General features: G+C 51.4%; 1 protein-coding gene across 4 annotated transcripts in view; it reads right to left on the bottom strand.

Moving 5' to 3' along the window:
- The window catches only part of ELFN2 (extracellular leucine rich repeat and fibronectin type III domain containing 2), a 53,969-nt gene that overhangs the window by 18,840 nt on the left and 10,834 nt on the right, over positions 1 to 24,295 (bottom strand). For 3 of the 4 annotated variants that reach the window (XM_074579553.1, XM_074579578.1, XM_074579561.1), the window contains exon 2: positions 17,615 to 17,800. The gene's annotated coding sequence lies outside the window, so the exon portion shown is untranslated. Of the gene's footprint in view, positions 1 to 4,867; positions 5,136 to 17,614; positions 17,801 to 24,295 lie in introns of all 4 variants that reach the window. The other variant, XM_074579570.1, reaches the window with a different exon arrangement.

Here is a 24,295-nt window from a genome sequence, read left to right as displayed (position 1 = left end):
ACTTAATTTCTAACCTAATCAGCCCTTCTCTCGCTAATTAGCACCCTCTGAGCACATCCACAGGCTGTGAGAGGTACTCTGGGGCTGATAATGACCCCCAACCTGCAGATGCATATGCTGAAGGGTCAGCAGAGCCACAAGCAAGCCAGGGAGAGGCAGGGAGCAGAGTGACCTTTGCCGTTTGCTTTTTTTTTCCTTCAAATCTGGGATGGCAGAAGGGGGATGTCTCTTTTTTTGGCAGGATCCCATGTGTGTATGTGTTTTTCTGTGAGAGAGTGAGTGTGTGTGTGTGCACGCATGTGTGCCGAGGAGGGGGGAAGCTGGAGAGGTTTGGAGGGAGGGGACTGGAACAAAATTCTGGCGCTGAGCCCAAACCTGAAACACATGCCAATTTGTGCCTCTTGCTGGTGGTAATGAAGGGCTCCGTTCAGGACACGCGGGACACTAATTAAGGGGCTTCAAAGGCAGCTTTCTGCAGAGTGCTCTCTAAAGGGGGGCTGAGGGGAGGAAGGAGCACAAGAGGGGGGTGTTCTCCACTCAATGGAAGACTTCTGGCTCCTAGTGCTGCTGGGAAGGCACTTTTTCTTTCTGCCTGTCTCCCATAGCAACTCCTACCCATGAGAGCTAAGAAGGTGCAAGCATCTGGCAGCTCCAGGCAAGCCCTCAACAGCTAGCAGGCAAGACAGGCTCTGGAACCAAGCGTGTGCTGCCATGGGGAGGGGAAAGCTCCCAGTGGATGTGGAGGGACACCATGATGAAAAGAAGCAAAGGTGGACATAGGGCATGTCAGAAAGAGAGAAAAGAAGGAGCTGGAAGAGGAGAGTCAGGGACTCGGTGTGATTGGTTTACAATGGTAGCACCTATGGGAACAGGAGTGGCCCTTAGTCTCCAGGGATTTGCAGGGAATAAAGCCCTGGATCACCACAGATCGAAACACCATGGCTGAGTCTTGTCAACTTCATCCCAAAGGGTTATTTCTCATCAGACACGGGATGGTGCAAACTCTGTGATTAGGACAATGGGCCGGGCAGAGAATGTGCCTCCAATGTGTCAGTCTGGGCACAAGGCTCTGGGCTTAGCTGGGCACCAAAGACAAACAAGCACTGCATGGGCACCCAAAGAGCTCTAGCCTGCTTCCAGGAGCTTCATAGACCTTGGCCTTACAACCTCTAAGCACTGCAGATTCACTCATAGCTGTAGCGTTCCCGTGTCAAAGGGAAGGATCCAAGCCACAGAATGGGTGACGTGACTCAGCCATTGCCACCAAAGAGAGTCTCAGGTCAGCTCTCCTGCTTCCTACCTAGAACCTTAACTGCACACCTGCCCGCCCACCCTCCCTCTATGGGAGTAAGCATGAAACAGCAGCTTTGGTGGAAAACAGGCCTGTGCTGAGATTGATTAAACGGGGACAGAGTGTGGGAGGAAAGAGAAGAAAAAATTGGCAGAGAGAGCAACAGAGTGTTAGTGAGAGACAGGAAGAAAGGATGAGTGAGAAGGATGGTGAGGAAGAGAAAAGAGAGAACAGAGGGTTATCTACGGATTATATTCACCAGGCCATGCATCAAGCACAGAGAGAGAGAGAGGGAAAGAAAAGAGAGGTGATATGAGCACATGAGAAGGAGAAGAAGTGAGAAGACACTCACAAAGAACAACAGAACCAGACAGCTTGAGAGAGAAGCAGTGTTTCACTGATTCTGCACGACAGCATGCTCCCTGCCATCACTCACCACCCCACAAGCTGCAACAGTGCCCCACAGCTCCCCTTAGCTTCAGAGAGTGCTGCATTCTCAGCCATGCCAGGCTGTCTCAGCACCACGCATGGGTCACCTGGACACAGCTGTTTGGGAGTCAGGACCAGTCCTGACACAGTGAGCCATGGGTATACAATATTTAACCAAGGTGAAGCAGAAGACTATCTGAACTCATCTTTCAGAGTCCTCTAATATTTCTCCACAATTGTCCAGATCTGTATTTTTTCTGACCTTTCTGCCCGCTCCTGTTCACTATCCTCCTGTGCACCAACCCACACTTAACCGCTTATTCCGGATGGCCTGCTCCATGTCTCCTGTGTTCAACATCACCCAGCCAAAAGCATGGCCACCTGCAGCCCAGAGGAGTACAGCAGGGCTACAACTACTGCTGGAGACAAAGAGGGAGGAGGCTTACCCTGGGAGAAGCACCTGGGGTGAGACTGGCTGAGGTGTGACTCAGGCCAGCAACTGCTCAGTGCAAGGAGAGCAGTGCAAGGCAATTCTTAACATCAGCTCTTGGGCAAAAGGCTTCACATGCATATCCAGCAATTCCCTGTCTACTTCCTTACTACTGACCAACCGTGAATTTCACTGCCCAGCCCAAGCGGTTTCTGAGAAGAGGTGGTCAGATTCCTAGGCAGACAGAGCCAAAAGGGTTGGATGCAGAAACACATTATAGTGCTGGACTCAGCACCACAAAAGGTCTTGCAGCTGCCTGGGCTGAGGATCTGCTAGGATCTGCAGAGAAAAAACATCAGCCTGAGGGAGGTGCACCATCTCAGATATAATTGCACGACACAGCCTTAGAAGGGCCTAGCTCCATCACTGACTCTTGTCTCATGCAAGTGTAACAACCACGGCACAGTCCAGACAAGTCCAGGGCACCCATGTGCCCTGTCTCCTTCCATCCCACAGACCACCAAACACTTCCCATCAGCTGCTAACAGCTGCTGAACCTTTACTAAGAAAGCTACTAAAGACCTAGATCAAATGGGAGAACAGAGTTGATCACCAACCTCTTCTGACCACAGGGGAAATAACAGCCAAGACTTTCAGGTTCACAGAAAGATAACAACCTTAGATTCCATGGAGAGAGGAAACAGGGACACTGTCCAGCCTCCCCTTTTCTCTCCCAGTTCTTTCTTCTCCCCCCGCATCCTTCTGCCCTGTGCAATCCCCATTGGACGCCATGCCAAGGATAGACAAACAGGCAACTAGTGAATCACTCTTACTAAGTTTGAACTGATTATTAAAAGAAAAAAAAATAATCGAAAGAGAGGGAGAGAAAATCAAAACTGGGATTACAGGCTTAGCAAGCATGAGTGCATATTCAGCCTACACTCTTCTCTTTGTGACTCTGTCACACCAGTAGACTGCTAAGAGAGTTATACCATTACTAACATGACAGCATTGTCCTACCCAGCCTGGATTAGAAATCCCAGTGGCTGTGTGGAGGGGAATAGTCCCTTGGCAGTGGCAGGCACTTGGCCTCACGATGCCTTCCACTCGCAGCATGCCGGCCAGGCAGGGAGAAGTACTCAATTATCAGACAGGCTCTGCCTTTTCCTAGGCCAGCTTTCTCTTATTGTCTGACTGCTTTCTCCCTGGCCAGTGATGCTTGAGAAGTCTGTCACGCAAGAGAAACTCAAGATGGTCCGGGCAATTCCTGAATCAGGCAGACTTGTCACAGCTGACCCTCTCCTCCTCCTCACGAATACACACTCTTCTGCGAGTATGGAGAGGCTGCTCAGTCCACAGGTGGTGAATATCTCCTTCACAAACACAGGACCTACAACAACAGCCTGGAAAACTGGATCTCCCTGTTCCCTGCTGGGCTGGGAGCATTAGCCAGTTGTGATTCCTTAGCGCTTCTCTGGCCTAAAATCATCTGGCAGTCAGAGAGCTGAGACTGATTGCCCTCATTACAGTCATATCTTAAGGAGGACTCCACCAGTGTTTAAACACATTAAAGGTGTGTGTGTTGCCCTAAAGCAATTCTCAAACATCTCCTTTATTTCAAGTAACCCCCCTATAAATACCACTCGAAACATCTTGGCAATCAGATCATCAGCCACACTCTCATCCACTGCTTGTACCCCTTGAGATATCCCTGAGGACTGTGATCCCTCACTGGGGTAGTGCTGTTACGGTGTGTTTCTGAGCTGCCACAGATTGACAAAAAAAGGCAATAAAAGCATCACCCTGGCCAGGATGCAGAAAGAGGAAGGGTCATTGGGTAACATGCTCTTTCATTGCCCTGGCAGCAGCCAGCATCTCTGCTGGTGTGGCCAGCAAGGATTTGGTGACAGGCTTTGGTACCACTGAGGGAAAATGAAATGGATGCCGTGTGAATTGGCTGTCACAGTCCCTGGATCTCCAGAGAGGGAAGGAGGAGTTGGACTTGGAGTGAGAAAGGCAATGAGCTGAGAGGAGGAGAGAATTGGGTATGCAGTGCCTGGAGGGCGAGGGTCAGGACCAAGAGCAGCAGAAGGAGCTGCCTAGGACAGCTGCTCACCCAGATGGTCGCCAGTCTGCAGCCTTCAGATCATGCCTTAGCTCCAACCCTGTGGCTGGTGCTTGTGGCCTCATCTCCCCACATCCCTCTTCTGCAGCCAGTACGGCCATTGGTGGGGCAGGCTCTGTACCACTGCAGGAACTGGGGCAGGGACCATTCCTCATTCACGGTACCCCAGTGCTACTTCATCTGTCCCAACACAAAGAGATAAGGGAATAAACACATTTTTTCTTTTCCAGAGCTGCCCCAGGGTGAGGCTACAATATTTTATGGCCCAGTTCTTAGCCTATTTGCATTTTGTATTTTTACTTCAACTGCTGTTTGTTTCCAGGCATTTGGGATGCCTAATGATTTTCAAAGCAATGTTTATTTTAATCCCTCTAATTTATTAATACATTGGTTGGCCTCGAAGTGCTTGGGAAAGAAGAGTAACGAAGTTGTAACCAGTGCTTTGAATAAAGCATCAAACTGTCATACGAGCACATCAAAGCAAGAGCAAGCAGCTCACTTTGTTGGCTACATCATGATACAGCCTCATGGGTCCTCCAGCTTGGTGTCAGGTTTCCTCATACATGTCACCCTGCAACACCACCAGGCTTACCAACTCCGAGGATGAAGCAAAAAAGTAGCAATGCCCAGAGGCAGCTCCTCATGAAACGTCTGCCCTTTCTCGGTCTCTCGCGTGTTGTGAGAATGTAACATACCACCATGGTGCAGATAATATAAACCACGCTGACATCCACGTGGATTTGCAGGCAATGTTGTAATCTTGCAATAAATCAAAGGCACATTTGACCTTCACTCTCCACTATACTCTCTTCAGCCCAGTGCTCCGGGGTGAGGGTATGGTTTCACACACAGGGCAGTCCCTGAAAAAACAATGAGCATAAATACTGCTAATCATGCAAATGAGAGACCTTTGAATCTCTGCTCATCAGTCCCAACAGGAAAATGTCAGATTTCCTCAGCATCAGAAAACAACTGACAGGTCCTGAAAATCCTAGGGGCTGCCCTCAGATAACTTTTCCCACCTTCAGGAAAGTGGTGAGTGTGCCCCACTGGGCATTCATGAACCTGCCCTCATCTAAGTCAAGGCCTGAAGACCACAGCCTTTTGTAGCTGACAACTTCATAGCATCCTTACAGCTGCAAAGCCCTCACTGGTCCCACTGAGCTGAAGAACCCCTTTCTCCCATCTCACGCCTGCTAAAAAAGCTCACAGCAGCACAAGTTGCCTTATCCATTGCTGCTGCCACAGCTCTGATAGCTGCCGTGTTAGCAACTAACATGTTAGCCAGGGACCCACGACTCGCAGAAAGCAGAAGCCTCTCTCTCCTGTGGTGGCAGGGCTTACTGCAAGTGTACATCTTGTGCTAAAGGGCTGAGGTGACTCCACAAACAGCTCTGTGAAAGCAGCCTGAAGTTGCTGCTGGTTGTCATGATGAGTTAGTTGTGCTAGATGTCCTCCAGAAGCACCGTTCTGCCTGGGAATAGACAATGACTACTGTTTACAGGGAGTGAACACATCCTGCCTGAATAAGCTTATTACAACAGCCAGCACGGCTGTCAGGCAAGCGGGGGGGCACCTGCACCAATGTTCTCTTTCCACTGGTGGACAGACCGACAGAAACAGAGGTGCCTCAAGAAGCATGATGGTGAGATAGAAGCTATTTCACCCAGGATGCAGGAAGGACAAAAAAAGTTTTTGCAGTGCCGGTTGCAGAGCGGTTTCTGGAGTGTCTCCCTTTGCTGAGATACACAGGTTCTGTCAGTGCCGATGAAGAAGAAGCACTTGGGGCACTACACAGAGGTGTGCCCCAAGCTCGCTGTGTACCCATCCAAAGGCAGACGCCTGCATGCCCAGCAGCTCTGATGCAACACATTTGCAGGATAAGTATATCCTCATCAGTGCCAGGTCAGACACCTTCCTGGGATAAGCGGTCACAGCAATAGGTTTACTCCCTTCCCCACCACAGATAAGGCTGCACCTCCAGGGCTAGCTCCAGTTCCTCCCCAGACATCACTCCTGATCGCTCACCACGTACTGCCGTGTCGCCAGTCACCATATTAACATTTTTGCTTCTAAATCTTGTGCTTTGCTTTAAAAAGCCTCTCTTCTAGCCTAGCTGCATCTCCAAGCTTACAAATGTGAGTCCAGGGACAAGGGCTGTCTGCCACAGTGCCCTCTCACTCCCTGCCGCTTCGCGGGGTGCCAGCCTGCCAGCAGAGCATCCCCCCTCCCCGCCTTCCCTCCCTGACTCCCCACATTTCCACCACCTCCTGCCAGCACAAGAAGGGCCCCCTGAGGAGGCACTGAGACTGCTCATCCTCCTTCTTCTCTCCCATCTCCTTCTCCTCCTGTGTGGACCCCTAATAGCATCTACCCACTCACTGGGAGGGACATCAGAGACATCATGCTTGCCCTCCTCCTGGTACTCAATACCAGCTACCTTGTTTTGAGGGCACTGTCAACCACTCCAGCATCCTTCCCCTCCCACCCAGCCGCCCAGAGACAACAGGAAGAAAAGGGGTGGCATGAATCCCAGCTCCCTGGTGTATGTTGTGGATAGGGCATTATCTTCACCCTACAAAGCAAGGGTAACTCTTGGCAGTGCTGGGAGAGGCGGTGCTTGTGAACACTTAAGTGATAAAGTCAGGTTACCCACCTCCCTGCCCTGGCAAGACACCTTGCTCTCCCTCCTGCCCTCTACCCTGGGGCAGGGAGCTCCCTGCTTTAAGCAAAGCCTGCTCTCCCAGCCAGCTCTCCTAGGCTGCAGAGGAGATAAAGATCTTTGAAGCAGGATTTGAATTGAGTCCACAGCTTGATAATGTCCTACTTAAGGAGAAAGCCAGAGTGAATTAACCCTGATCTCTGCTCTCAACAAGATGCACCAACAAGTGATGAGGACTTTGGAGGGGAATAACTAGAGGGACAGGAGACAAATCGGCTCTCAGAGCCTTCTGGAGAGGAGCATAACCAGCTCATGTAAAGCCAAAACTCTTCTCACTCTCCCCGTAGGTTTCTTGCTGTTTTTTCTTCTATTGTCTCTATGATCCCTCAGCAAAGAGCACAGCCTCAGCAACACAGCCCCAGCAGGCAAGTCCAAGAAAGGCCAAACCCTCCAGGATCAAGCCTTCCTTATCTAAGAGCACAAGCAAGGGCCATCTGTCCCCAGGATGCTTTCTCCAGCAGTGACAAGCACTGAGGCCTTGGAAAAAGGAACAGAACCTGGCCAACGTACAGTGATGGCTCCCCAGGTTACTCTCCCAGACAAGTTGAAGCCAGTGGATTTCATGAGTTGGATGTGGTCCTGATAAGGCTCTTGCCCAGTCTCCCCTTTAACTTCACTTTACAGTTACACTTCACAGCTACATGCCAGGTGCATTTGTGGTGGGAAGAAAGGGGACAGTAAAAGGCCCATCCATGCAGGAGGAGACTGTTTTGCAGTCCTTCCAGTGCGGTGTGTCCCTGTAGGCAGGGAGGAAGGCAGGTTTTCCTCCTCCACGCTCCTCTGGAGTGAATGATAATGAATACGCCAGGAAAGGTCAGCAGCACTTGGGTGAAGCATATGGGTCTTTGAGAAAGAGCAGGCCAGACAAAACGGGGAGACCATCACTGCATTCGCTCACATTCGATGTGTCTGTAAAACTGGCTAGTGCAGACATCCCACTGTGAGAGTTCATGGGTGATGTGACTCACAGTGGGCCCTGGGACATGTCCCCAGGCCGTGAGCGTGTGAGCCAACCCCACAGGGTGTGCGCCTGTCTGCTGCCTGGCTGTCAGGGCGCCTGCCCACTGGGGAACTTTGCATCTAAACCAGCTGACAGCTGCTCTCCTGAGTTTCCTGGACACCAATAATGTTTTCCCTTTTCTAATCTCCCTGATGTAAATCCATTCACGACGAGTGCCTAGAGACTTTTAATTCCATCGGCATTAAACTCACTAAAACCTCTATTACCAAAAGCTTTTAGGATTTTCCCCAGAATCTACGAGTCAGGTTCGTAACATGACAGAACTCCACCTCTCTAGGGTGTCTGAGAAATTAATTTGTGCTCTCTAAATGCCAGGTTCACTGACCAAACGTTCAAAGTATCCCCCTTCCCGTCAGTTAGCTACAGTTGCTGATAAGACATGGCCGTTCCCAGGTGCTGAGCTGTCTTCTGAAACATCCTTAACAGTGTGAGAAGAGCCCCCACCCTATAGTAGGCAAGAGCAGATCATCTCCCACAGCAGAGCAGTACCAGAGGTTGACAGCTGCTGCATTAGGAGTGGAAATGCTCTATTGCAGTGGTCCCTCACTGCACTCATAGAGCAAAGGGTCACAACACTGATGTTCCCCAGTACCATAAGAAATGAAAAGGTAGCGCGGTCTCATCTCAGTGCTGCACACAGCCAAATGATCTAAAAGCACAGGGATTATCCAGCTACACCTCAGCAGAGAAGGTGGCTGGATGCTGAGACAAGTTGAAGGTCGTGGTAGTGGAGGGGGGAAGACAGCTGTGAGTCAGTGAGCGAGGTTTCTAAATGCTATAATACTCCAGAGGTGGTGTATTTATCCTTTGGCCCCGGAGGTTCATCGGTTGCTGTAATAGAGCAGAGAGATGCAATCATCTTCCGATCCCAGAGGTCTTCTTAGGTGCTATAATACAGTAGTGGTGATCAATCCGTCTCTGAAGCCTTGGGGTTGCTGGCACGCAGCAGGGGTGACGTCAGCGTCTCTCAGCCCCCACAGTCCCCAGCCCCTGGGTTCCAGGAAAGGTGCTGGAGATGTCGCCTCCACCCCAGAGGTTCGCAGGGGCTGTGATGATGTCAGCTTTGAAACACTGCCAAAGTTCCCTCTGGCCGTACAGGAGCTTTTAACCCTGTGGAAAGGTGCGATATTGACCCCAGGTCTCTCGGCACTGGGACGCGAGCCCAGCTGCTCCCCCTCTATCCACATCAGCTGCAGTGGGTGTTAGCTCCAAGCTACCCACCAAAACAAATCACAGCTCTAAGAATACAAGAGAGCTCAAAGATCCAGCAAAGAGCGGCATGCGGAGATGCTCCTCAATGTTTGTTTTCCTGGCTTAAAAACATTTCCCTGCACAAGGAGTCACTCCGCTCACACATCGTGGGCTGCCCAGGAAGGAGACATACTTACAAGGAGTCTGAGATTTGTGTGTGCTACACACAAATAGATAGAAACCAAACTCTGTGAACAGACTCAGTTAGCCAAGCTGTTAATGACTTCAGCACCCTATATCATGTATTCAGTAAAAAAAAACTCCAAAACTGGGACCATGCTCCTGGGTAGGGAATGCTGTAGGACAGGGAGGAGGTGTTTATAGACTCGGCTCCTTACACTGAAGAGAGGAGGAAATAATCAGATAAGGTTTCAGAGTTTCTATAGGCTCAGGAATTTCTATTCTCCCTTCAGCCCCAGCGGATTTTTAATTCTGGGCTCCAGCTTGGCCTGGCAAATGGAAAGGCTGCAACACCCTGTTATTCTGTCACTGATTCCCACATCCATAGTTCAGGCAGGAGGTGGAAGCATGGGCAATCTCCCAGGAATGTCTGGGAACTTTCCAGGTTAGGTTTCTGATCGCAGGCAATTTCAAGAGTTTAGATGGCTTTGCATTTTTTGTACATGTGTGTGTGTGTGCTGTTTGGTTCTCACTGGAACTGAGGTCAAACTCAGAGGCTGAAAATCCTGCTTCTTACTAATGACTTCGACATGATTATGCCAGTTTATGTCAGGAGAGAACCTGACCCCATTCTTACCTGAGCTCGAGGGTGCTCCTGAACACATGTGATGCTAAGAAAAGTTGGGACATGAACAGAAGTTCACTTATGTCCCAGCAGGTGTTATTAAGGTAAGATGCACGCTGGGGAACAACCATTCCAGGTCAGAGAGATGTCCACATTGATTCTTATGAAAGATGTCATCAGATTTTTGGGGAGAAAAGGTGGAAAAACCTCAAAGCAGACAGATGAGGGACAATGTGCTCCTATCTTCATTTTCTTATTGGCCGCTGTGAGTTGCAGGTTAATATAGGCTCTGAAGAGTGAACTTGAAGGTTCACGCTCCAAAATTGGGCTCGTTCTTAGTCAAAGCTCATTTGTGTATTCTTGTTCTCCATAAAAATACACAAGCTTGCTATGAACCTTTCTAAATTCTTGGTCCTGAAAAAATCTCATGACTTGGAGCTCCACAGCCCAACCTTGTGAACCGGAATCCCATGCCTTTTAATTTCACTGTGCAATCCCTCACTCCTGTGGGATGAGGCAAGGAAGGACGGATATACTCATAAGTTGCATAATTTTATTTCCTTTAAACAACCGCTCCCAGTCCACTGTCTGATGCTAGCAACCCTTGTCTCCTCCATCTCTTCACCCGGGGGTGTTCACAGGCTTTCTGCCTCACCTCAGAGCCTCTTCAATTCTCCAGCATCCCTTCAGAAACAGTCTGACTTCGGTTCAGCGTGTAACTCCAAATTAGACAGCACCACAGGTGTACTGAGAGCCCTGCAGCTCTTCCAGAGTACTCCCTACCCACTGCCTCTGCAGCTAAAAAGCTACTTTGCCTGCTTGAGGGCATCACAACACAGGGCAAAGCTCTGCAAAGAGCTCCCTGACATCCGCCCACACTTTCATTTGGCTAATACCCTTCATCCAGGACCTTTGGGGGTATCTAAACAGTTGCAAGTCTGCCCTGAAACACACATTACTTTGAACGTTTTAATGCTGAGTTTCGTTTGCCAGCGCAGAGCGCATTCATTTAACTTAGCTCTCTTTCCCCGGCATTTCTCACAACCTTTTCTGGCCACAGCCAACTTAATAACTTTGTCTCATCTGCAAATTTTCATATAGCATATCTCTCCTCCCACCTTTCCAAGTCATTAAACAATACAGTAAATCACATGGGATTTAGAAGAGAACCTAGAGGCCACATTAACCTTTTGCCATGGTGAAACTTGACTATTTAATCCCCTCATTCTTTCAGTCTCCTACTCAGTTTTTGATCTATGTCAATATTTTGTCTCTCACTGACTACTTAGCTCCTTTAGCAGCTCTTGTGCAGGATCTTTCAAAAGCCTTTTGGAAGTCTAAATACGTTATATCAGTTGGTTCTCCTTTATCCACTGCTTTATTGACACATTCAAAGAGTTGTAGGAGATTAGCAGGATGCAGTTTTCTTCTGCCGAACCCGTGCTGCTTAGGCCCTATCAGGCCACAATCTTCCAGATGTCTTCAAGCATTGCTTTTTAATTATCATTCCCACCAGTTTACGAGATACAGATGCAAAGCTTACTGATCTTTAATTCCCCGGATCATCACTGGAGCCTTTTTTTAAATATAGGTACAACATTTGGTCTTCTCCAATTCCCCAAATCAGTAGCTTTTTTTTTCACAAGAAATTGCATATTTTTGTTAGCAGCTCAATCACTTAAGCTCCTTCCAAACTCTCGGATTTAACCATCTGGACTTGATAACTTATTGTTCGGGGAAAGTGGGGGAGGTTTTGTGGTTTTTTTCAGTGGGTTTTGGGTTTTTTTGTGATTGGCTTTGTCCCAGCACCCATTATTACACCAGCATGGTTTCCAACAGTTCCTCATCTAAGCAGATACGGGAGAAGAATCTCACAAACACCGTTGGTAGGGACAGCTGATATAAGAGAAATCATAAGAGACTTCAGCTCCCCAGCAACATCCTAAAAATGGAGATACTGAGTCACTTTAAACACAGGAGGTGACTGGAATTGATCAGTGCGAGTTTTCTTGGATAACTTCCACCCTGTTCTGACCGACCAGGCTAGTTTTGCTCATTTGTTTGGGTCTCTTGCTGAATAGTGATTTCCATCTTGACCCCAAAAGATTCAGGGCAGGAACGGAGCTAGCTTGATTGTACACAGCAATAAAAAGAAAGTGACCTCAGTGCTGGGGGATGCATGAACCTGGGAGGAGATGAAACCCAGCAAGGATGAAAAGAAGTAAATCAGAAGGTGAGCAGAACAATGCTGGGCTGTTAGCTCCATTGATTGCCTTTCAACTGAATCAGCCCCAAGACATGAAACGCAATGGGAAATGCTGGGGAACTCAAATAAGTAGCCCCATTATATGAGTGTTTCTCTCTTTGTGCCGGGCTGGTTCTCGATAGCTCTCACCGTGCTGGCTGGCTTTAAAAGGCATGGGAGTTCAGATCAGGGCACAGCCTGATGGCCCTGATATGCTACTGACTTCAAGCCGCATGGCCCATTGGTCCTACAATAGGGGGACAGGGAGCAAGCTCAAGATGGGCAAAGAGCACCCACAGGTTTGTGTCACAGGTACCCCACAGTAAACTCATGACCAGCTTGTGGGTACATGTTCAACTGCAAGACTGTTGGCAAGCCAACACTGGCATTCCAGCTGCTGGAAACGGCCACACTCCCATCAAAAATGACAGAACATCTGCATGAAATCTACCTACCCCATGACAGACCTGGCATACCTACCTTACCTGACAGATACATACTTAAGTAAGTTTCATAAAAGAGGAAGAGAAACTTCCATAAATCTCTGTTATCTAATTGCTACTATGCAGTTCTTATGGGATATGTTGATGGGGCAGTTTTAGAGAAACTTCTGCTTCCTATAGCATGTTGAATTCATTCCCTGCAGACATTGCCTACATGAGGTAATGCGGCCATAAGTATTCCTGGGGAACAGTCTAAAGGCAAGTCTGTGGCTCCCTCTAAGACCTCACCAATGTCCCTCCAGTACAGAGCAAAGCAATTCCCAGCAATGCTGGGGCAGCACACTGACCTCTTCTGTCTTCACGGGGCCAGGGCCAGGAGAACAGAGGACATGGGGAGGGGTTTCTCAGCCATGCTCCCTCCTCCTTATCAGAAGCAGAGAAACATGCACAGGAGTAGACAGCTCAGTGCAGGACAAGGGAATCTCAGGCTGGTTATCCAGTCTCAGGCTGGAATCTCCACCTGGATTAAGGAGGTGGATGGGAGATGAGCAGTCCCTTGTGCAGAGCTGATCCTCCTAACACATGTTTTCAGGCCACATCCATACCCAGTACAAACATAGTCAGGTCAAACTCTAGCCCCTAATATCTATATAAAGAGACTTCCACACCACATTGTCACTACAGGGACATGTTGCTCTCTTCTTGACTCCCTTTCCACCCCTCTCTGCTGCTTCTGCCCTTTTTCTCTTAGGTCTTCCCTCTTTCTTAGTGTTTCCATCCCCTCCATACCCCTACATGCCCTTTCTCTCTGTGAAACCTCCCTCCACCTCCAAGAAACGAGGCAGGGCTCACACCTGAAGAAGCACAGCAGGGATGAGACAGGGGAGGAGCTGAGGGGAGGAAGAAGTTCCTCTTCATCCCCAGAGATAGCCCAACACAACTTCCCAGTCTGTGAACTGGCCCCACACGCTAGGCACAACCCTGCTGAAGGTGCCTGTTTGGGGTGGGATGAAGCAGCATGGACTGTGCTGTGCTACTGTGTGTGTGCTAAGCTGGGCAGAGAGGCAGCACGAATCCCAGCCAGCTGCTCTTCTAGCAAGGTTTTTACTCCTCTCCCTCTCCTCACGCGCATGGGTCACACATGCATGTGCATCTCATGGCTGTGTCGGCCATTCAGCAGTCTGTGCACAGGGTGCAAGGGGGAGGTAAAGTGATGGGGGCCGGGGATGGCTGGCCACCAGTCATGGTCTGTACCAGCATCCCCTTTGCTCCCCTGACACACACACAGACACGTGGCATAGCTGCTTGGGGAGGCCCAGCCAGGAGGCCTCCCCTCTGCCGCTGAATCCCCACTCTGTTTCCCAAGTGACAAGCCACAAACTCCCTTTCTCTTCCCAAACAAACAGAGGCTTGAGCAAATCACTGCCTCAGCCCTGGCACACAGCACCCCGCTCATTATGGATTCTCCTCCAGCATTCAGCCCCCCCGCGAAGGTCAGCATGCAGCCATGCCAGCAGAGAGTCCGCAGGATGCACCTCCCTTTCCCCACAGCATCCCTCTGTGCAGCCTGAAGCACTATGCTAACAGTAAGCATGCCTTCATGCCCCCATCCTCCTCCTCTCCCACGGCGTTTGTGGCTACAGCCTGCCCCATGTAAAGGTAGGGGAAACTGAGGCACAGCATGGTGACTGCTGAGAGACCTCACTAGGACTAGGATTCAGGAGTCCTTAGCAACAAGGTTTTGTAGGCAGTGTCATCTCTTGGCTTCAACCCCCAAAAGCTCATCTTGCCAGGCTTTAAAGTAAAGCTGCCTTCAGATTGCAAAACCTGGTCAGCAAATGCTCCTCCTTATCGCAAGAGACTTTCATACGTCCACACTCAAGCATGAGGCGAAACACCCTTCACCACTTTCCTGCCCTTTTACTCCCCAGCAAACAAAACTACCTCCCTCAGCAACACAAACACCTGAGTGACAGATCTGGAAAAAGTCCCTGCAGCGTAACAGTAAGGGTTTGTGCTCGTACTCCGTCCCAGTGAGCACTTGCCTCCAATGGGGCTGTCTTGGCTTCTGTTGGCATTTTCTGCCAACATGGTCCTGTGAGGAATGATAACGCCCCTCCAGGCCCTGTGAAGTGACCACAGGGCTGTGGGGTGTTCAGGGCTGGAGAGCAACGTCCTCCTGCTGAGACAACGCTTCCCTCCCCTTCCTCTTCGGCGCGATGCCTGCCTTCCTCCCAGCTGGCGTCATCCTCTTGTCCCCGCGCACACGGTCTCCAGGGCAGCGTGCGAGACACCACTCAAAAACCCTCAGGGAGAGCCAGGCAGAGATGTGGCCACCAGCCAGAGGACGTACTTGTCTCTCTAGGATCTCCCTGGACCTGGGGTGGTTGTAGGAGAGATGGAGCTGCAGAAAGCTGGGTTTCTGCCTTGCCATGCATCACTTCTCAAGGCACCAGGCAGACAAGGGCTGTTGTAACTCCTAAAAGGGGAGGGCAGCTGCCTGGTGCTTGCTTGCTCCCTGCTAAGTCTGTAATTCAACCCTCTTTCAAACCGGCTTGCCCGACAGGAGGGACTGAACCAGGCTGGCTGCGGCACGCAATTGCATCTGTCAAATTAGCCAGAGCACACACGATCCGGAGCGCGTGCCAGATGTGGAAGGACAAACAACACTCGAGCCAGCATCAAGCTAGAGTGGTGCAGACAGATAATACCCAATGCAACATAAACCTTGCCAGTACAGAGTTAAGCCAACATTGTTTTCTAAACAAATCTGAAGCAGCAGAGTGAGTTCATATTGGATCAGCATTTTCAACCGTGTAGCTGCAGCAGTTTTGACCTGGTACCAAGCTCCCTAGAGCTGGATTTATAGTCTTGTCCACCCTCAGCCAGTGCCAAAGCCATGTCCTGAGAGGGCTGAGGAATTTAACTGATGCCAAATGGCTTTGGAGGCTCCACCCGGGAGGAGCTTGCTTTCTGTGAACTCCCGAATAATGAAACCAAGAGCGACTGCATGGTCATGCTCCTTGCCGGGCCCTGGCCAAGGGGAAGAGTGCACATCAACAATGCTACAGTCATTCTGTCACCCGCAACACACGCACACGCGCATGCTGAAGGGTGTGAACCACGGGGCAAAAGATCATTTCACAATATTGTCAGCTGGCAGCAGCATCCAGAAACAATCCCGCCAGGGAACATCAGCCCTTCCTGAGGCTGCTCAAAGCTGCTCCGACCCAGCACGGTGCGCACTGAGGGGTCACGAGGGATGGGACGTGGAGAGGGAGTGACGAAGGAAAGAGGGAAAAGCAGGGCTCAGGGGTACCCCAAAAGAGGAAGAAAACTGGCTGGTGCCACCAGGCAGAAGTTGAAGGCAGTGCTTTGGGTGGAGGGGGAGGTGTCGGGGCGGCTGGAGAGGGGGACACTGGGGAGGTCCCACGGTGGCAGCAGGGAGATGCACTGGAAGATGCACTCTCCTTGCCAGCACCACCAGATGGGACCTGGGCAGGAGTGAACCAACCTGTCACCTCCTTCAGGGGGACACCACACAAGCACCACTGCCAGGGCCGCGCTGCAGCACGGGCCCTGACGGCCCCTTCCCCTGGGAGAAACGCGGCAGCCCCCGAAATCCGCCTCTGAAAAGGGCAGCATCTGCCAGAGTCTGTGCAGAGCCTGAAACCACGGCCTGGCAGGTGTGAACCCCCCTGAAACCACGGCCTGGCAGGTGTGAACCCCCCCAAAACCTCCCCATTGAAATCCTCTCCTCTGAGGATGCCCGCTGCCTCGCCAGCAGCTTGTTGCTTCGGGGTCTTATTCTGGGGGAAAGCAGCTCCAGGCAGGCCCCGTGCTCCTCGAGGGCCAGCAGTGCGTCTGGGCCTGCCCAGGCGACGGGAGAAACAGCTGCTCCCCTCTCCCCTCCCGTCCCCCCGCGCCACAGCAGCTCCAGCAGCACAGAGACACGGCATGGAAGCAGTGCGGCTGATCTCCCTGCCTTCCCCGCCGAGGAGCCGGGGAAAGGGGCACCGAGGGCAGCCCCAGGCGGCAGGAGGCCCTTTCAGGTGCTCCCAAGAGCTTTGGGCCCCAAAATGGGTCAGGCTCAGCACAGGGCCCCTTCACTGCCTGTGCAGGGCACACGGCGTTCCCAGCTTATGAAACACACTGTCTCCGGCAGGAAAACATCCCTTCCAGCTGGGCAGGAGCACCAGGGGACAGCAGATAAGCAGTGACAAAGAGCGTGCCCATCACCCCAAAAAGCTGTGCCAGGCTGGGCTGGGTATTCAGAGGAGCTACCTGGCTAGGAAATGGAGGCCAGCACCCTCCTTGGGGAATCTGGATACCCAAAATATCCGTGAGATGAGGAGGGAGGGGGAACACCTCCACCGCCACCCCCTGCGTGCCCCACTCCCGGCAGCGTGGTGCCCACTCCTGCTCCGCTGTGAGCTGCGTCCCCGCGGGGACCCAGGCCAGGGCAGGGGAGCCCAGCCATGCTGCTGGCTGCAGCAGCGTCAGCCCGGCTGCCCCTTCTCCCCCCCCAAAAAAAAAAAATACAGGGGAAGAGGGGAGGAAAATGCCGTAGGGAGAAGAGCAGACAGGTGTCTCTGCCACGGGAGGGATGGGAAAGGAGGGGACGCGCACAAGGGGGACCCACAGCGCTTCCCCCCACAACTGCTCCCCAAACAACCCCTCCCTGCACAGGCACGCAGAGCTGCCAGGAAAAGGGGTCGGAGGGGGGGAGAACCTCTCCATTACCGGGGCCAGGGGGGGAGGGGGGGAGGCCTGATGAAAGCCTGGATTTTGTTCACAGCGTAGCAGAAACCCCCTGCCTTTCCCCTCCCTCGCACCTCTGGGGAACGAGCAGCCAGGGAGGGAGGGAGGGAGGGAGAGTGGCGCACAGACATAGGTGCCGAGGTTGGCTTACCTCGCCGTGCCTGTGCTGGGGGTGCCCGGGTGCGCGGGAGGTAAATCCAGGGATCTGCTCTCTTCGGCGAGTGCTGGGAAAGGCCTCTCTTCCTCTCAGTCACATCAAGGAGCGGCCTGCAAGTAGGTGCTCCAGCTCACCGCTCGATCGAAGCTGCCATGGATTCATTGCGAACGACTTCGCCTTCTGTGAGGAGAGGAGGAAAGGGGAGGGAAAAAAAAAAAAGGGAAAAAAAACCACCAGCTTAAGACTTGGAGGGTAGATTCACTTCTTTCTTAGGTTTCCAATGGCAACTGAATATACCACAGATGAAGATCCAGGGTGTGTGTGTGTGTGTGAATGTGTGTGTGTGTGTGGGAGGGACGGAGAGATGCACAGCTGCTGAGTCCACAGGCAGAGTGGGGTGTGAGCTAGTCAGGGCGTATCGGTGATTATGGGAACAGACAACTGGACACAGACAGCGGAGCAGACAGACAGACAAATGGAAAGACATTTAAAGGATGGAAAGAGGGTGGCCTGTATCCTAAGAGCCTAGCTGTCCCACTACACACAGAAAGGAGACAGCACCTGGCCCAGCGCAGGGCGAGGTGCTGACGGAGCTGCACAGGGAGAAGGTGAAGTGTGCCCACACACACGGCTGCACACACACAGACAGACACACCACGTCCCAGCCCTGTTCACACCACCCAGACGTGCCCCCCTCAGGCACGCTGCTCACACTCAGACTGCTACACACGTGATGTACACACACACACACACACGCACGCACACTCTCACCGTCCTTTTCATACTCCCACGCACCGCCTTGCATACATCCCCTAAAAATTCAGAGTTCCTCCAAAGGGTGAGGGGCTTCTCTTCTTCACATACATCCCACACCGACAGGGTTGCACAGCTGTATTAACATGCATACGTGATGTTTCAGACAACCATCACACAACCACATCAACTCCACCCAGCCTGTACCACCACTCATAGGAGTGCACCGTAAAAACATTTATATACTGACCACTGCACACATGCAGTGCTAAATATCCGAACATAGCTGCCGCACACAAACTCCTCACACTTATATGTAACTGTCACTGCACAAATGCACATCATTTAATAAGCCCACCTCCATACCAAAGACCAGAAAAAAGTGCCAGGTACACACACACCCCCACATCTGTATCACTGCAAACAGCACACCAGCCTATCACACACATCTCTAAGAAAACAAAAGCACATAAAACAACCTCACGCACTTAGGAACATAACTCAAGCAAGCACCACTGGCTGCATATCGCACACAAATATACTATGCTTACAAATTGCCTGCAGCATACAAACTGATCACATCAGATAGTGTTACCTACCTAACTCAGCCCACACAGTGGCATAGCATCCTTCTGGATCCTAAACGCTAGCCCCAGCATCATCAAACACCAGCCATATTCTGTCACATGGGAAACACAAATACTCATCAACATCCAACACAGGCAGACAAACACAAACTACACATGAAATACAGACAGATAGCATCACTCACCCCTCCCCCCCCAAAAAAATGACATCATTGAGAAGTTATGAAGCTGGAACTCACTTTGGAGGCAGCTGTATTATTCCATACACCTGCACGAGTGCATGTACACACACACATACCCCTGCCACACAAACTCTGCTTAAACTGCCTCCATCTCTGAAATCATCCCTCTTTTTTGCACTTTCTCTAGTTCTACCCATTTTACTGTCTCCCAGCAAAGCCCATGCATCTGTCTACTGACACACGTTGCAGCTCCTGGGGGCAAAGTCTCTGGAGCAGAAAGCCTGGAAAAGCATCCACACTCATCCGTTCTGCTTTCCTCCTTTCTTCTGATGTTGGATGTGCATAATTTGCATGCAAAGAAGAGTGCAAGGTCCTACCAGCCCCAAATGGTCTAAAATTGGCTGATAGTGGCATAAGAGGATGTGACTGCAAAACCTAAGCATGGTAAAGAAGTACATAAACCCTTATGGGAAGCAGAGATTTGGCCAGGAAGCCACCAGCTTCCCCAGGCCCCAAGAGAGACAAGGAGATGCAGGAGGTGGGTAAGAAGGGGTGAAGGAAGGAGGGAAGATTGGCCCAGCACCAGAGATGGCACGGTGAGCGCTCTGCCGGTCTTGTTTTACAAGCTTGGGAGTGTCACAGCATGATACTAGGAGAGATGGCGGAGAGCAATCAGGGTTCGGCATCAGGGCAAGCACATGTAGCTGTGTGCCCTGGGGAAATGGGAGAGGTACGGGAAAGCATGGCGTTTTGGCAGGGGAAAAGCAGCTGAGCGCAGGTGTAACTGCAGGCATGTGATGCGGGGGTCCTTGTCTGCACTGGGATCACTGGAGCAGTGGGTACCAGCAGAGGTACAAAATGAAGAGCTGATACACTCGAAGGGGCTGGCATAGGGGTGGCTTGGACACAGGCAACGCAGGGGTTGCAGTCGGGTCTAGCCCCAGCCGGACTCACAAGCCTTCCTAGCCCTTCTCTGAACAACTCCTGAGCAAGCAGATTATCCCTGACTCCTAGAGAACTCAGGAAAAAAGGAAGGAGTCCCACAAGCTCTTGTCCTGTGCTGTTGGAGGGGCACTGGTTCCAACCTCAGTGTAAGGCAGTGAAGCGTACATTGCCATAGCCTTTTCCAGGAACTCCCTACCCTCCCCAACACCCTTCTTCCACAGCTTTTCACCAAACACCCCCCCAGCCCCTTCCCAGCGCACACAAGTACACCTTCCCCACCGTTACTCAGGCAGGCAAACTCTCCGCTCCCCCAAGCCACCTACTTCACACCTTCCCCCAGAGCGCTCCCACCTTCCCACGCACGCCACCGCACGCACGTTCGTGTGGCAGCGTGAGAGGAGCCAGAAGAAACATGTGGGGAAGCCCCCGCCACCACCTCAACCCCTCCAAACCACCCCCTCTTCCCCTCTACCTCCGCCACTGCCACCACTCACTTTTCAGAAGTGCTTTGAAGGAGTAAAAATTTCCTCTCTCTCAGCTAAACTCAGCCCTTGCACCCAGGCAATTTCAGCTTGCTTGGAATGTCGGTTCCTCGGCACTGTGCTCGATTGTACCTGCATGCCTGTTCCCACAAACATCCATTGTGCATTAGAGGAGATGAATAATGCAGGCTGAAAGGGGACAAGTGAGAGAGTCATTTGGGCCTCAGCAAGGCAAGTGTACAGAGCAGAGTGGAGATGGAGTTGCCTCATTTGGTCAGAGCTAACAGATGCTACCAAACCTGGAAAAGCCACCATGGCCTGAAGTGTTACGTGGGTTAAAGTACGGTCATGAGGGCAATCTAAAGAGGCTTTTGGACTCAGGATTTCTAATAGGTGCTGAGAGGTAACACAGAGCTGTCATGTGTGGGTAGGCAAGGAGGATCTTCATCTCAGAGATACTTAGCACTGAGCTAAGCAGCTAGCGGGGAAAGGGAACCATCATACTAAACTGACCTCCAAACCATCTGCTCCTGCGCTTCAGGGGCATGGAAGAAGCACCATGACTGGCTAAACAAAGGAAAATGGAGAGTGAAAAGTAAGGCAGGCAGGAGCCAAGGGGGATGTGTATGCGTGTTTGCACGTGTACATCAGTGTGGTTTTCATCTTGCTCATCTCAAAGGGGTGCGTTTCATCTCACCTTCACATGCCTGTTTTGTGCTGGCAAGCAAGGGAACCTGGAAGACACAAAACCACATGTGCCTGTCAGCGTTGCCATGAGTGAATCCATCTACGTGGGATAATGCTGAAAGGGGGCAATATGGACAATGTGGTGTCCTGTGTGCACATGGGTGTGCAGGAATGTGTGCCTTCTGGTGAGCATCTGTGTGTTGGTGCTGTGCATGTGCCTGCTGTGGGCAGTGGACTCCGGGTGTTGATGCATGGAACATGTATGCATATGTGTGTGCATCCGAGTGCTGTACTACAAGGTCCACAGTGCATACGTGTGCGAATCTGTTCTATGCTGCAAAACATCAGTGCGTTTGTGAGGTGTCACAGGGAGCGATGTGTTTTCTGTGGGTTTGCACATTTGTGTGTGTGTGGCAGCATTTTTGGCTCTGTGCAACACCGATGTGTTACTGCGCACCTGCAGAGTGAGCGTCCTCGCGAAAGCAACGCTGTAAGAACAGCACAAACTATGGTAACTGTACACGTGCTGCATGCACTCCTGGGTACGTACAGGTTTACGGGGACGGGATCCCTCTCTGGGTGGAACAGCCACTGTCCATCTGGCTCCTGCCCTGCCTCTCCTCCTGGTCCCTGTTTTTCCTTTTTTGCCTTCCCTCAGTTCCCTTTGCTCACTGGCAGCAGCACACTCTGCCCCAGGAACCAACCCCCACACACCAACTCACAGCAGGGAACTTCTTTCCTTGGAGTTCCCTGTTATCTTCCCATGCCAAGAGCCAGAAAATGAAGAAAAACCTCGCTGGGCAACCTGAACTGGACCTATTCCCTTTCCATGTCCTTGTCACCCATTTCCAACCTCCAGGAACTGCATCAGAAAGCCACAAACTTTCACCCCCAAACCCTGAGCACCACAAACTGGACTCATGGCTCACATCCAAGCCATGGGCAATGTAAAGGTGACACGGCTCAGAGAAGGCAATTCAAAGTAACAGAGTTAGGAAGCAGCAGTCCCTATAGCTAGGAATATAGAGAGGCTCCGGAAGCTACGGTGACACCTGGTTGACTTTCATTTCCCCAGCCAGAATCACCCACAGCTGGGTTTGGTATAAGAAACCATTCGCACAAATTGCAGGCAGCACAGCTCAAACTCACACCTCTGGAGCCAGAGCCACACATCTTAGCTGCTCTGTCATCGTTCCCACATCAGGCAGCTAAATCTTTGGCCAGATCCCACATGGACTGAGTAACCTCCAGGCTAGGATCCAAAGCACGAAGCCTGCTCACCTGAAGCACCTCCTGGGGCAGTGGGACTTGACCAAGAAGAAAAGCCCAAAGCCCTTTCTTTATTCCCTTAACCAGTGCCGCAGATCACTACCTTCCTCCCAAACATCCTACCCTCAGCTCTACATGTTTGTTCAAGGGCTGATCTAAATTACTCGACTCCCCAAATTGAAATGCAAACAACTGGCCTCCATTTCAGGCTTTGCCTTTGCCCTATATCCTAGTCTGCATCTATTCCCTCTGGAGGACAAAACTAGCACACAGGAGCCAGATGTGAAAATATGCACGCCTTCCCTGGAAGACTTCACGGGCTCCCAGCAAGACCCAGTTTCGATCTAGACCCAGGATCTCACAGGTTTGCCTTAAAAATGCAGCCTAAAACTTAAGGTCCATCTGTTTTGCCTTAACTGCAATCCTGAACCTGCGCTATCCCCAGACTTCACCCAACCCTATACACTGAATGCCTAGCCTCTACGCTCAATTTTATCCCCTTTAATTTATCTCCATGTTTCTTCTGAATAGCGACCCAGCCTTTCACCTTGTTGCTCACCAGCAAGGCAGCGTACTCTTTACGCGTAAGAGTGCTCAGAGCCAGGTCCCTTCCCCGACGTTCTCCCCACACTGTACAACAAAACAGGCTGGGAAAGTCCAGCTCTCTGATCCACTGGGCAGCAGCAGCCACGACCTACGGTGCAGGTCTCCGGGAGCCATGCCAGGTTCTTCCCAGGTTTTTTTTCCCCAGAGAGGAGCCCTGCTCATGGCTAACGTAGCTTGGGTGACCTTTTCAGTGCTGGCAATCACGACAGCAAAAAATAGCACTTTGTGTTAATATTTAAACGCCCACTACAAAAAGCACAGGGCCAGCCTCAGCCCCTGTTCGGGGCTTCCCCTGTGTAGCACCACCACCATCACCATTCCACTCACTCCAACTCTTCCCTCGCCTTGGGATTTCTCCCCCCAGCCCTGCACCCTTCTCCCCCTTTCCCTACGAGCAGCTCCTGCTGATGCCTTTCCCGTGTTCTGCCCTGCAGCCTTGTCAGTTTTCCCAGCTCCTCCGGGCATGCAGAGAGTGAGCCCCTGATTATCATTCAAGCTGGATTCTCATTAGGCAGAAATGCCCCTCCAGGAGATCCATTAACAGTCCATAAGGTTAACTTAATCCAGCCAGTCTTGTGTGGTCTCTGCCCAAATTCCCTATTACATTAACAATCTTGAGCCTTAATTAGCATGTGAGGCAGAGGTGGCATTATTAATGGAGATAATACAGAGCATTAAGAATAAACAGGCCAGGCCATCTCTCCCCCACCATGCATGTAAATCCTCTTCTGTGCGGGAGCGGCGGGAGCTTCCCCAAAGGCAGCACACGCAGAGGGGCTGGGGTGCCCCAGACCGAAAATGAGCCCTGAGACGTGCAGCCAGGCTGGTGCAGGAGGATGGTGGAGAGGAAACAGGATCACAGAGAGCCGTCACCTGCTTGGGAAAAGAAGCTCCTGCTAATGAGAGGATGACAGTGTAGCAAGCCCTGTGAGGGAAATCCTTGCACTGTGGAGGAGCAGTCCTGTCCCTGGTTAATCCAGCCATCCCATCTTTCTGGGAGGCTTGGGAAAGCAAAGGCTAAGGTTGTGTGAATCTCCGTTCCCCTTGAACATTTGACTCACGCTGCCGTATGTGTGCACATGGGATAACACGGTGGGCGTATGCCCTTGAACACAATGTGGAAGGAGGGGGTGTCTGCCTGGTGGGGAACTGGCTGTAGTAGCT

Source organism: Larus michahellis, chromosome 1, assembly GCF_964199755.1.
Source record: "Larus michahellis chromosome 1, bLarMic1.1, whole genome shotgun sequence".
Lineage (NCBI taxonomy): Eukaryota > Metazoa > Chordata > Aves > Charadriiformes > Laridae > Larus > Larus michahellis.
Note: the sequence above shows the minus strand (reverse complement) of the source record. Positions and strands in the feature narration are given on the sequence as shown.